Consider the following 11,285-nt stretch of genomic DNA (forward strand, 5'->3'; position numbering starts at 1 on the left):
ACGTTATATTCGTGAAAGAATAACATATTACATTGTCTACTCTATAAGTCACATGATCATAACGGGTCCGGGTATTGAGACGGGTACCCGGGTTCAACTCATTACCGTCCCGTTCCGTGTTACCCGTCCCAGCCCAAATATAAAACGCCATCAGCTAATAACAGTGAAACCTGATATGTCTCCATATTCAATCAAACCATATTTCCTGCCACACAGGGTCTTCTCAAAACAAAACATTAGATGATTCAGCTGTTAACATTACCATTGGCTTCTTGCATTGGACTACAGAAATTCATTTCATCACTAATTTGTATATTCAAATGCTAAGACCACACAATATCTTTGCAAAAACTTTGACACATGTCATCATATCCCAATTGCGTAAATCGATGCTCATGCTGTTGATCACTGGATTATCTGGATTATTTACAGTCCACCGCCGTGTAGTTGGAATATTGCGGAGTGCGAGGTTGAACAACTAAAAAAACATTTTAAAAACTTTGAAAAAACACATGAAATACTGGCCCATTTCTACTACACGCCTAAATGACGTTGAGGTCAAAGACGGGTGTTGCGCAAAGGAACACTATTCCTGATTCAGTGACCTTAAACACGAGAATCACCTGGTCCATCCACACAGGTCCATGGGGTTGCCCCATTTAATCCCCCTTTAAGACACGGAGTTACAAACACATGGACGTCGACAGTTCAGTCCAAAAAGCTTGAATGCAAGGTAAACTATAACATATGTGTTTACTGACCACTCTCAGATAATGCTGATAGCAGGTGTTCGTTAAAAGGGTGATTCGATTTCACAAGTCCTGGACATAATACGAATTGTTCATGGAAATATTTACCATCTTTTCCTCCCAATGCCAATGGTTAGACAAACTCACTGAAAGTACTGTCAGATGCAGACCATTAGTAAAACAACCATATCATATTTTCCACCTTTCCTACCCCATTGGATCGATTCGAGGAACCAAGATGAGAATACTCTGCGTTTCACTTGTCGTTCGGTCAGTAGTTCGGTTTCACTGCGACGAGGCGAATTGAAACATACTTTCAAAATGCAACCGTGGGTATTTTTTCTTGTCGTTTGGATGGTGCCCTACTGTTCGTATCAGTCAATAGTGACAGCAATCATAGAAGATGAGCTCAATCTTTTCAATGATGTCATCGAAAAGCATTCTCCGTTTTCCAAGTGTGACCCTCAAAACGGAAAGATTGTTTATATCAACGTCGTATTTAATCCTGTGTTTATAATAGAGCTTCAGGAAAGAGAGCAATATTTGTCCTCAAGTGGATGGATCGACCTGTGGTGGACGGATACGAGATTAACGTGGAATGCCAGCAATTATGGTGGAATTGAGAAAATGTATGTTAAACAAAATATGATATGGATTCCGGATATCATAATCGAAAATTCTGTTGCAGGATATAGCATCCTGGGATCGGGTGAGGATTTTGTTCAAGTTAATTCTAGTGGAGAAGTTGTATGGTCACCTGGAAACATTTTCAAAACTATCTGTGAAGTTGATGTTTTTACATTTCCATTTGATTCTCAGCAATGTTCTTTAAACATAAGCTCATGGATGTATTACAGGAATGAGGTAAGATTTGTGGCATCAAAGAATTCCATTAATATGGACTTTTTCAAGACGAACTCTGAATGGAAATTATCCAATATATCAGTTTCTATGTCCGTATCGACCTACATGGATGAAATTGAAAACCAGGAGGTGATGTCTTTTATATTTAAGCTGAACAGACACAGTACTTTTTACGTCCTTAAAATCATCATTCCTGCAGTCATCTTATCCATTTTGAACAGTTTTGTGTTCATCGTTCCACCAGAGTCTGGAGAAAAAGTATCCATGTCCATGACCACCATGCTATCCCTGACAGTGTTCCTCAGTTACATCGGTGACATTACCCCCAACAACTCAGAGAGCATCCCTATGATTGCTCTGTTTGTTGTCCTTCATCTTGCTCTAGGAGCCTTATCCATCATCTGTAACATCCTCATTTTGAACATACACTACAAAGCTATGAAGGCAAGAGAACATTCAAGAAAGGAAACACTAGTCAACAATTCAAACACAAATGAAGCTACCGAAGCTACACTGCACACACTACCTAAATCTGTCGAAATACCCGATGGCTTGAAGGCTCAGAAGGCCATGAACATTTTGAGAAACCTTGATATCTTCTTCTTTGGCTTCTTCATGTTTCTGTCTATTGGTGTGACGATTGGCTGCGTAACAATGATGCTGAAGTGAATATTCACCAACATGTTATTGAAAAAGGATTATCCGTAATCTGTTTGCCTCCTGAAAGACTACTCACGGTTTATGGATACTGTCAAGGATTCGTTGGAGAAAGATAAAACATTCACAATGGAAAAAAACTTTATGTCAATTACTATATTTTAGTACATGCACTTCCAGTGCCTCAGTGGGTATACTTTCACGCTGCTTTGAGCGGTATTTCAGTGAAGTATTTCCTACAATGTTAGACTAAAGTCCAAAATGACACAGAGTGTAAATACAAATAAATAGTTGACATGTGCTGATTATGATTCCAAATCTTAAGATCCTTCTCACAACTATTGTGTCGAAACACTATAAAGCTATGTTTGTGGGTGAGTTTGGGTTTAATGCAACTTCGTTCTAGTATTTCAGCGTTGTAAGCTGAAATTAATTGAAGATTAAAGCCTAGAGAGAGATTCAATACTTTCATTTAACTCGCTGATGAAATTGTGCATCATGGATTAAAAACATATTTGACTGATTATGTAAGATATAAGATCATCTTAAGACGAGAATTTATGAATGTAAATGTGTGTATTGTGAGGAACAAGACGTTTCGGAGTATATTCTTTCTCCTTCATTACCATCTAAATGAAGTTATAAGACTCTAAGATCATCTTTTTGCGATACCTTACACCCCTGAGTCACTTCTGCCACCATATGCAAACATAATTAGGTGGAACATATGAAACACAATTTCATGTTGCAGGAAAGCAAGTGAAAGCACTTGTTGACAGTCAAAGCATATTGGTGTTCAGATGGGATCTGAAACCACGATCAGCTAATTATGTTATTGGTAGAAAAAATTGACTTCTATTTGAACTCCGCTGGCCATGAAAATGGTGATGAAAAAGACATGATTGTATCACTGAAGATGAGTTATCATGCCAGTTGGTTGAGAAAAAGAGTAAGTTCATCCTGTCGTCCGATAGCCCGTTTACAATAATAAATATTTCTATATGATGGAATCATATGTGAACAATGAATGTGATTTTGAGTGCTATGACTGACTGACTGAGTGAGTTTGGTTTTACGCCGCTTTTAGCAATATCCAGCAACATCACGGCGGGGGACACCAGAAATGGGCTTCACACATTGTGCCCATGTGGGGATTCGAACCCGGGTCTTCGGCGTGACGAGCCAACGCTTTAACCATTAGGCTACCCCACCGCCCCTGAGTGCTATGAGAAGTCAAGCAGCAAACAAACATTTACGGTTATAGGTAAACAGTGACCGTGACCGGTGTTATCGACAAGGCAGTGCAAGCGTATACTTGTAGCGAACACCTGGTAACACCAGTGATATCCAGTGATCCAGTTTCCATCTCTACATAGCCTTTTAAAGGAAGAAAATCTCAGCGGATGATTGAGATTGTTATATCCATGGCTATGACATTTCTTATTCCTTTGTTGAACTTGAATTGACATTTGACATGCCAGTTCTTTTAGTAATAATATGCGTAACATGCTGTTGAAAGATGTATTCGAGACTAACTATAGCGTCTTCTGTCAGGTCTTTGTCGTCAGAGCGAAATTGATATCACTGGGAATATACTCATCAAAAAAAGAAAGACAAAACCATATTTACGTGAAATTGGAAATAAGATTTTATTGTGGGAAACAGAGAAAGTCCAAAGTACAATAGTGGTCATGAATTGTACCAAGCCTCTTTTCACGAAGTGGCAGGTCACGGGTACATGCTCAAGGTCGCCTGCAGTGAATAACGTTTGTGTCCGCGTTGAGAATACCGCACGAGGAATGGTGGCCCAATCGGCTTGCGATGCTAACAGTCAGAGGCAGGGGAGTCTCTGACTGCGGTTGTCACTGCCGTGGCTGTCTATCCAACTCGTCCCACTAATGTTCTATTGGTTTCAAACAAGGCGATCTGTAGGGCCACGGGAGGCCGTCAATATCATTGGTGTTTAGGTATGAAGCCGTTACACGTGTGTGTGAGACCTGGTGTCTTTGTGCTGGAATACATCCAGCAGCAGCTGCAGGAAAGTCACTGGCCGCGGTTGTCACTGCCGTGGATGTCTATCCAACTCGTCCCACTAATGTTCTATTGGTTTCAAACCAGGCGATCTGTAGGGCCACGGGAGGTCGGCGACGTTATGGTTGTGTAGGTATGCAGCCGTTACACGTGTTTGTGAGACCTGGTGTCGTTGTGCTGGAATACATCCAGCAGCAGCTGCAGGACTGCGGTTGTCACTATCGTGATGGTCTATCCAACTCGTCCCACAAATGTCCTATTGGTTTCCAATTTGTTGACCAGGAGTGCCAAGGAAAGCCGTCAAATGTTATTGTTGTATCGGCATGCAGCCTGTTTGTGAGACCTTGTGTCGCTGTGCTGGAATAAATCGTTGGCATTGGCCATGATGCGGATGGTAATCGGCCCTCAATGTTTGTTTCCTTCTTTTTAGCTCATTAGACTGCTAAGTAAATCAACTCTCGGGTATTAATTGGTTGTAGCGGACTTAATTGGCTGTTAAGGCATCATGTCATTATCTCGTTAAAGTTTTTATGTAGCTCCTCACTTTTAATTATTGTTTATACAGTTGCTTTGTTGATCAACTTGTGTATTTACTCTGACTGAATCAATTATTGTCAAGGTAAATTGTCTATTTTTATCGTTTGTATTGTCGTCTATTGATACAGTTAGCTGATTGACATAAAACTGAACGTTAACCAAGACTTCGATTATTACTTATTCTTGTTTAATGACACCCTGGTCTTAGGCACACAGCTCCCTGACAGTGCTTCGGTAGTCTGTCTCACAGTCCCTGAACCACATTATTTTCCCTACAGCCTAGCCTTCCCTGTAGTGCTAAAGCCCTAAACGAAGCAAGTCTAGATTTCCCCAGGTTCAGGCTGAATCTCTGGCCTCCCTAGGGCTCCTTTTCAATTTAAATGGGCTTGTTTGTTACTATCAAAATTATATATATTCAGAGACTAAGCCTTAGTCTAGTGCTTCGGCAACACGTTTGTGTATATGCTGACTGGATTTTGAAATAATTTTGAAAATAATTTTGGTAGACATGTCACGCAAATACTAAATACAAAGACATGATATTGGGGATGTTCTATGTCTATCTCCAGACGGTCGACTTTTTGTTATGTTCTTTGAAAACATTACGTAAACCTATGAGTGAGTGAGTGAATGAGGTTAGTTTTACGCCGCACTCAGCAATATTCCAGCTACATGGTGGCGGTCTGTAAATAATCGAATCTTGACCAGACAATCCAGTGATCAACAGCATGAGCATCGATCTACGCAATTGGGAACCGATGACACGTGTCAACCAAGTCAGCGAGCCTGACCACCCGATCCTGTTAGTTGCCTCTTACGACAAGCATGGGTTGCTGAAGATCAATAGTCTAAACCGGACACGTAAACCTATAAGTAGTCAAACTATTCTGTTTCTAAATAAACCATGAAGTGTTCATAAATTAAACAGTTTTCAGAAAAATCAAGTTAGACGTGCAGTTGTTAAACTGCAGAAAATATGCACATGTTAACTGATGAGTAAGTCCTCAAGACCGTGGAAGAAATACCTTGAAACTGAACATGATTTAATTGTTACAAAATACACACCATGTTAACTGTTACATACATTAGATACACATACAAAAACTGTTATATATACGGCTCTGTTATGTGAACGATCTGACACCATACTTGACTAAAGGCCTCCTACACTACAAGTAGTCAGCTGGTAGCCAGTGGGAAATGTAAGGAGTCAGGGAGAAAGGCGAAAGACGTATCGTTCTCTACGCTGACTGTTCAAGACGGTTTTCTTCCAAGTTGTGCCGAGAGCATGGATTGCAACAGATATTTCTGGAGAGAGTAGAAAAAACATCGGTTGCTGCTTTTCCTGCTTATTGTCACTTATAATTGACAATTCACCATATCACTGTACCCGATCAAGACAGCAGGTCCACGACGTCTAATAGCCGTAAAAGAGATAGGAAATATATGCATATATTGGATAAGACCTATCTTTCATTGGACACAAAACAGCAACTCTGTGAAATCCTCAAATCGGCCAAATCTGAACCTTTGTATTTGGTTGACAATTACATTAAGGTACAGGCCAAGTCATCGTATGATTTCCACCTTACCACTTCGTACTGAACCCAATAGTGTTGATTTGACGTATCGTCAAAGATGATGTTGGAGTCTCGTAAGGAAAATGCATAGCAAATATCAAATACCAGGTTCCTATTTGTACAATAGACATTTAATGTTTTTCAGCGGCATATTTTATAGCCATCTCGCGTTCAAATCATTTAAAGAATTTTCTTCAAGTTGTAAACTCGAATTACGTTCAATCAGCTGAACGGTGAAAACAGTTTCAGTAAGTTTCTAATACTGAGTATTACTTTTTCTACATATATTCATTTACATCTTGAAATGTAGAAAAGACAGCTGCTAGACGATATGAATGATCCTTTTTGGTTTTTTAATAATGATTCTTTCCAAACAAGTCGACGAGCCTGACCACCCGATCCCGTTAGCCGCCTCTCTCAACAAGCGTTTAGTTGCTGCAGACCCGTCTTCAATAGTTTCATAGCGAGGAGAACATATACATCACCTCATCATTGTCTATGTCACTCAAGATGTGCAATATGATCAGTTAAACACATTCAATTTTTCAATCATTGAATCAATCACTTCGGGATTTTTAAAGAAACATAATACGAATTAACACAGAGGGTTCTAGATCCAAGGTGGAAATTTCACTGACAAAGCATGGTGACACGCACTGGTGAAAATAATTTATATTGGATTCCGACTTGAACTGTGGTAAATGAAAATGTTGAAAGAAATCACAGACAGTGGTAACTGTAGTCCGAGCCACGGATTGGAGGCTTTCTATAGCTCATGCCACGGGTTAATAATATAGCTAATGCAGTTTCTCTTTCCGCTGTACATATGGGGCGGTTTGGTAGCCTAGTGGTAAAAGCGTCATTAACTGTCATAACAGGTACCCAAACTAACAGCAATGTTCTGGACAGCAGGTGATAAAAACGTTAAGAAGGTCGTTAACAAAACGTTCACGCCGTCAAGTATACATAACCTACTCCTCCTGGCGGTGGGCGATGGGGTAGCCTACTGGTTAAAGCGTAATAAACTGTCATAACAGGTACCCAAACTAACAACAATGTTCAGCAGGTGATAAAAACGTTGAGAAGGTCGTTAACAAAACGTTCACGCCGTACCTACACCTCCTGGCGGTGGGCGATGGGGTCGCTCATCACGCCGAAGACCCGGGTTCGATTCCCCACATGGGTACAATGTGTGAAGCCCATTTCTGGTGTCCCCAGACGTGATATTGCCGGAATATTGCAAAAAGCGGCGTAAAACCATACTTACTCACTCACTCACCTGTACATATACCGACTGACTATATGACAGCAACTTTCCAAAGTGCTCTCCCAACTTGTATAAATGTCAAAAGTGCACGGAAAATAAACGTCAGTGAGTTCTTAACTTAAGATTTCTGCTTCGTTTAAATGTATTGGATAACAAGATAAATTGCTGTGTTTTCATTATGCGCTTATTTGACATCCCTTCGTCCGGATAGGAACCTATTCCTCCAGTTTCAAAAGTTCAGATGATACATGGTTCGTGCGCTCGTAAACAGTTTTATCCTTGATGAGATTCCAAGAGATTTTACTGGTACTTCGCTTGTAAAAGACACTGACGTTGTGAGTTGCGGGATTCGTGTGAGACATGTATTTTCAGCGAAGTGTAACGTTTTTGATCGACTAATGATACGTACATCTTATGAGAAGGTAGGGTTTGCATATATTGAATCACAGTCGCAATGTCAGCTGGCTTCAAGTGACTGTTTGAAATGTTCCCTTTTACACTCTTCAAAACAGTAGGGGAACTACATTTTTAATTTACGATTGAAAAAATTTGGGAGATATATAAGAGTCAGTCAATGTTGATATGATAATAATGAATGTTTCCAGAGTGCATCGTCACTTGGACTTTCTTAAGACCACAGTTGTTTGTACACTAATCGCTCTTGAAAGATGATTGGTGTGTGACGTGAAATTTGCTTGTGTACGATTTACATTTTCAAACAAAAGGAACGGCTAGAAAAAAACACGAACAACTGTGTGATGCAAGATGATTGTCAAACTTAATGATCTACATTGATTTATCGACCTTCTTGAAAACCGTCAAAATGGTGAATGACAACCCATGCACGTGTATGGGGCTACTGCGTTGTGCACGTGCATCCCATGCGTTGTGTTTAGGGGTGGTGATAAAGAGAAATGGTGGTGCGTTCATAAGATGTCTGTCTTTGAAACGTTTGTTCACGCTTATACTTCCTCTCCAATTGAAAGTTCAGGTTCCCCTACTTTCTTAAGAATATATATAACTTAACTGTTTTACTTTTGTTGTAATTTTAGTATGACAGGTATGTCGCTTTCATGTTGTGTTAATATAATTCATTTGTGTGTTGCTGTGATCATTAAGTGGAAAAACTAAAGAATTCTTCAGATCGTAATTTTTGTGTGATAGTAGAACTTTTTCTTATATACTGATGGGCAAAAGAAACTTTCTCTTGCAATTTTTTTCATAATATTTACATAAGAAAATATAATCAAATGCAAATTGCCCCAAAGTTATTGCCAACAACAAGGGTTCGATTCTGACCAAAATCAGCGCTCAAACGCACCTCTTGACAACTTTGCATCGAAAACAGCAAATTTCACGTGTTTTGCAAGTAAGGGTAAAATGCACGTGCATGCATGAAATAAAACCACCTCACAGCACAGAGCAGATCGTACTTCAGCAGAAAACCACTTTACAATGCCGAGGTCAACTTCAGCAGAGCGAGAGAGGGCCATCGGAATGCTGCAAATGGGCGCTACAACGGGTCACGTTGCAAGAACCTTCAATTGCTCCGGCATTGCCGTCAGGAACCTAGGTCGGCGTTACCAACAGACTGGTCAGACCTCAGACAGGCCCCAGACAGGCAGCCCCGGATCAAAACTGCGCAGGAAGACCGCCGCCTGAGGACGTTACACCTTAGAAGCCGCTGATAACGTCATCAGCGTCAACAGCTCTCGGTCACTCAGTGAGTCGAAGGATAGTGTCAAGGAGACTACGGGGCTATGGTATCAGGACCTACCGACCGTACCGAGGAACGCTGCTGACAGACCGACATGGTCGCTCTAGTTGTCCAGAACTTCTTTCACGCTAACAATGTCAACGTCCTGCCATGGCCTTCACGCTCTCCTGACATGTCGCCAATCGAGCACGTATGGGACCACCTTGATAGATTTATTCAACGAATAAGAGACAGAATCCACCAGTTACAGTACAGCAAATGACTCAAGCCCTTGTCGAAGAATGGAGGCGAATCCCAGGTGACGTCATCAGACGCCTCACAACTTCAGTCAGAAGACGTGTGTTTGCATGTATTCTATCCAAAGGTGGACAAACTCGCTATTAGAGACTTCTGTTCGCGCTCTGCTGTGTTTCCCGAATGGACCCACTGATCGTGAATTCTCTGGTTTGACCCCATGTCGACCATAACCTGTTCAATAAGTTATCAGCCTTGTTAGAACGTTTGTACTTAGCACGTGCCTATGTCATTGCTTCACAAAAAATAAATTGCAAAGTTCGATTTCTAGTTGTTGTTTTTAAGTGAGATCAAATTGAACGAGGAGAAAGTTTCTTTTGCCCGTCAGTATATATAGTCAGTGAGTCATATTGTAATTGTTAGAATGCACGAAGTGAAAAGAGAAGAAAGAATGTGAATAAACTCCGTCTTTCTCAGCTTACAAACGTTTGTACCTCTTCCCTCTTAAAATGTTTAAAATACCATAAGTAAGCATCACCGACACAAAGAACTTGCATAAATCAACCTTAGGCGTGATTCCAGAGCCTGAAGACATCGTCAGTCTCACCATCATGTCCTAAACGTTTTAAGCCATGGCATTCTATGAACATAAATTATTCCGTTCTCAAATCGTCAAACTATACGCCTTGCAAACACTTCAACAACAGGTGTCAATAAAATATGTTGCCCCGATAGTACTTTCCAGTGACCCTTCCATAGACAGCATGGTGAGTGAGTGACTTTAGTTTTAAACCGCACTCAGCAATACTCCACCTATATGGCGGAGGTCTGTAAATAATCGAGTCTGGACCAGACAATCCAGTGACCAACAGTATGAGCATTGATCTACGTAATTAGGATACGATGACACATGTCGACCAAGTCAGCGAGCCTGACCACCCGATCCCGTTAGTCGCCTCTTACGACAAGCATGGGTTGCTGAAGATCACGGGTCATAGACAGTATGGGACCATATTGATGCCACCCTCTCCATAAGCGATCCGACCCATATAGCTCCGGTTTAGAATTGGTCTTCAGCAACCCATGCTTGTCCTAAGAGGCGACTAACTGGATAGGGTGGTAAGGATCGCTGACGTTGGTTGGACGTTCATCCACGCCTGTCAAGGAAGTTCAAGATGTTGGACTCAGAGACGTTTACCCACGTTTCCATGTTGTGTACATAACTGACGTCTGTTGTCAACATAATGATCTGTAAGAAGTGACACAGCATGCTGCCGTCGAGCATTGACCCTGGTACTTCAGTAGCCTGAAAAAAATACAGCAAATTGATTTGCCACAACTCTCATTCATAGTCAAACATTACATAAACTCAAGTAAATAAATCACAGCTGATGAGACTGATAGACATCATGGTCCACACAGGCAAATCGACTGTCCTTGGAAATGTCAATACCTAGAACGATAGCGTTTGCACATATGTGACACTGTCTCAATACTATCGGATGTGGGGCGATGGGGTAGCCGAATGGTTAAAGCGTCCGCTCGTCACGCTGAAGACCCGGGTTCGATTCCCTACATGGGTACAATGTGTGAAGCCCATTTCTGGTGTCACCCGCCGTGATACTGCTTCGGCGCGATGAGCGAACGCT

The sequence above is a fragment of the Haliotis rubra genome, unplaced genomic scaffold (genome assembly GCF_003918875.1).
Source record: "Haliotis rubra isolate DU_JTF1 unplaced genomic scaffold, ASM391887v1 Scf37, whole genome shotgun sequence".
Lineage (NCBI taxonomy): Eukaryota > Metazoa > Mollusca > Gastropoda > Lepetellida > Haliotidae > Haliotis > Haliotis rubra.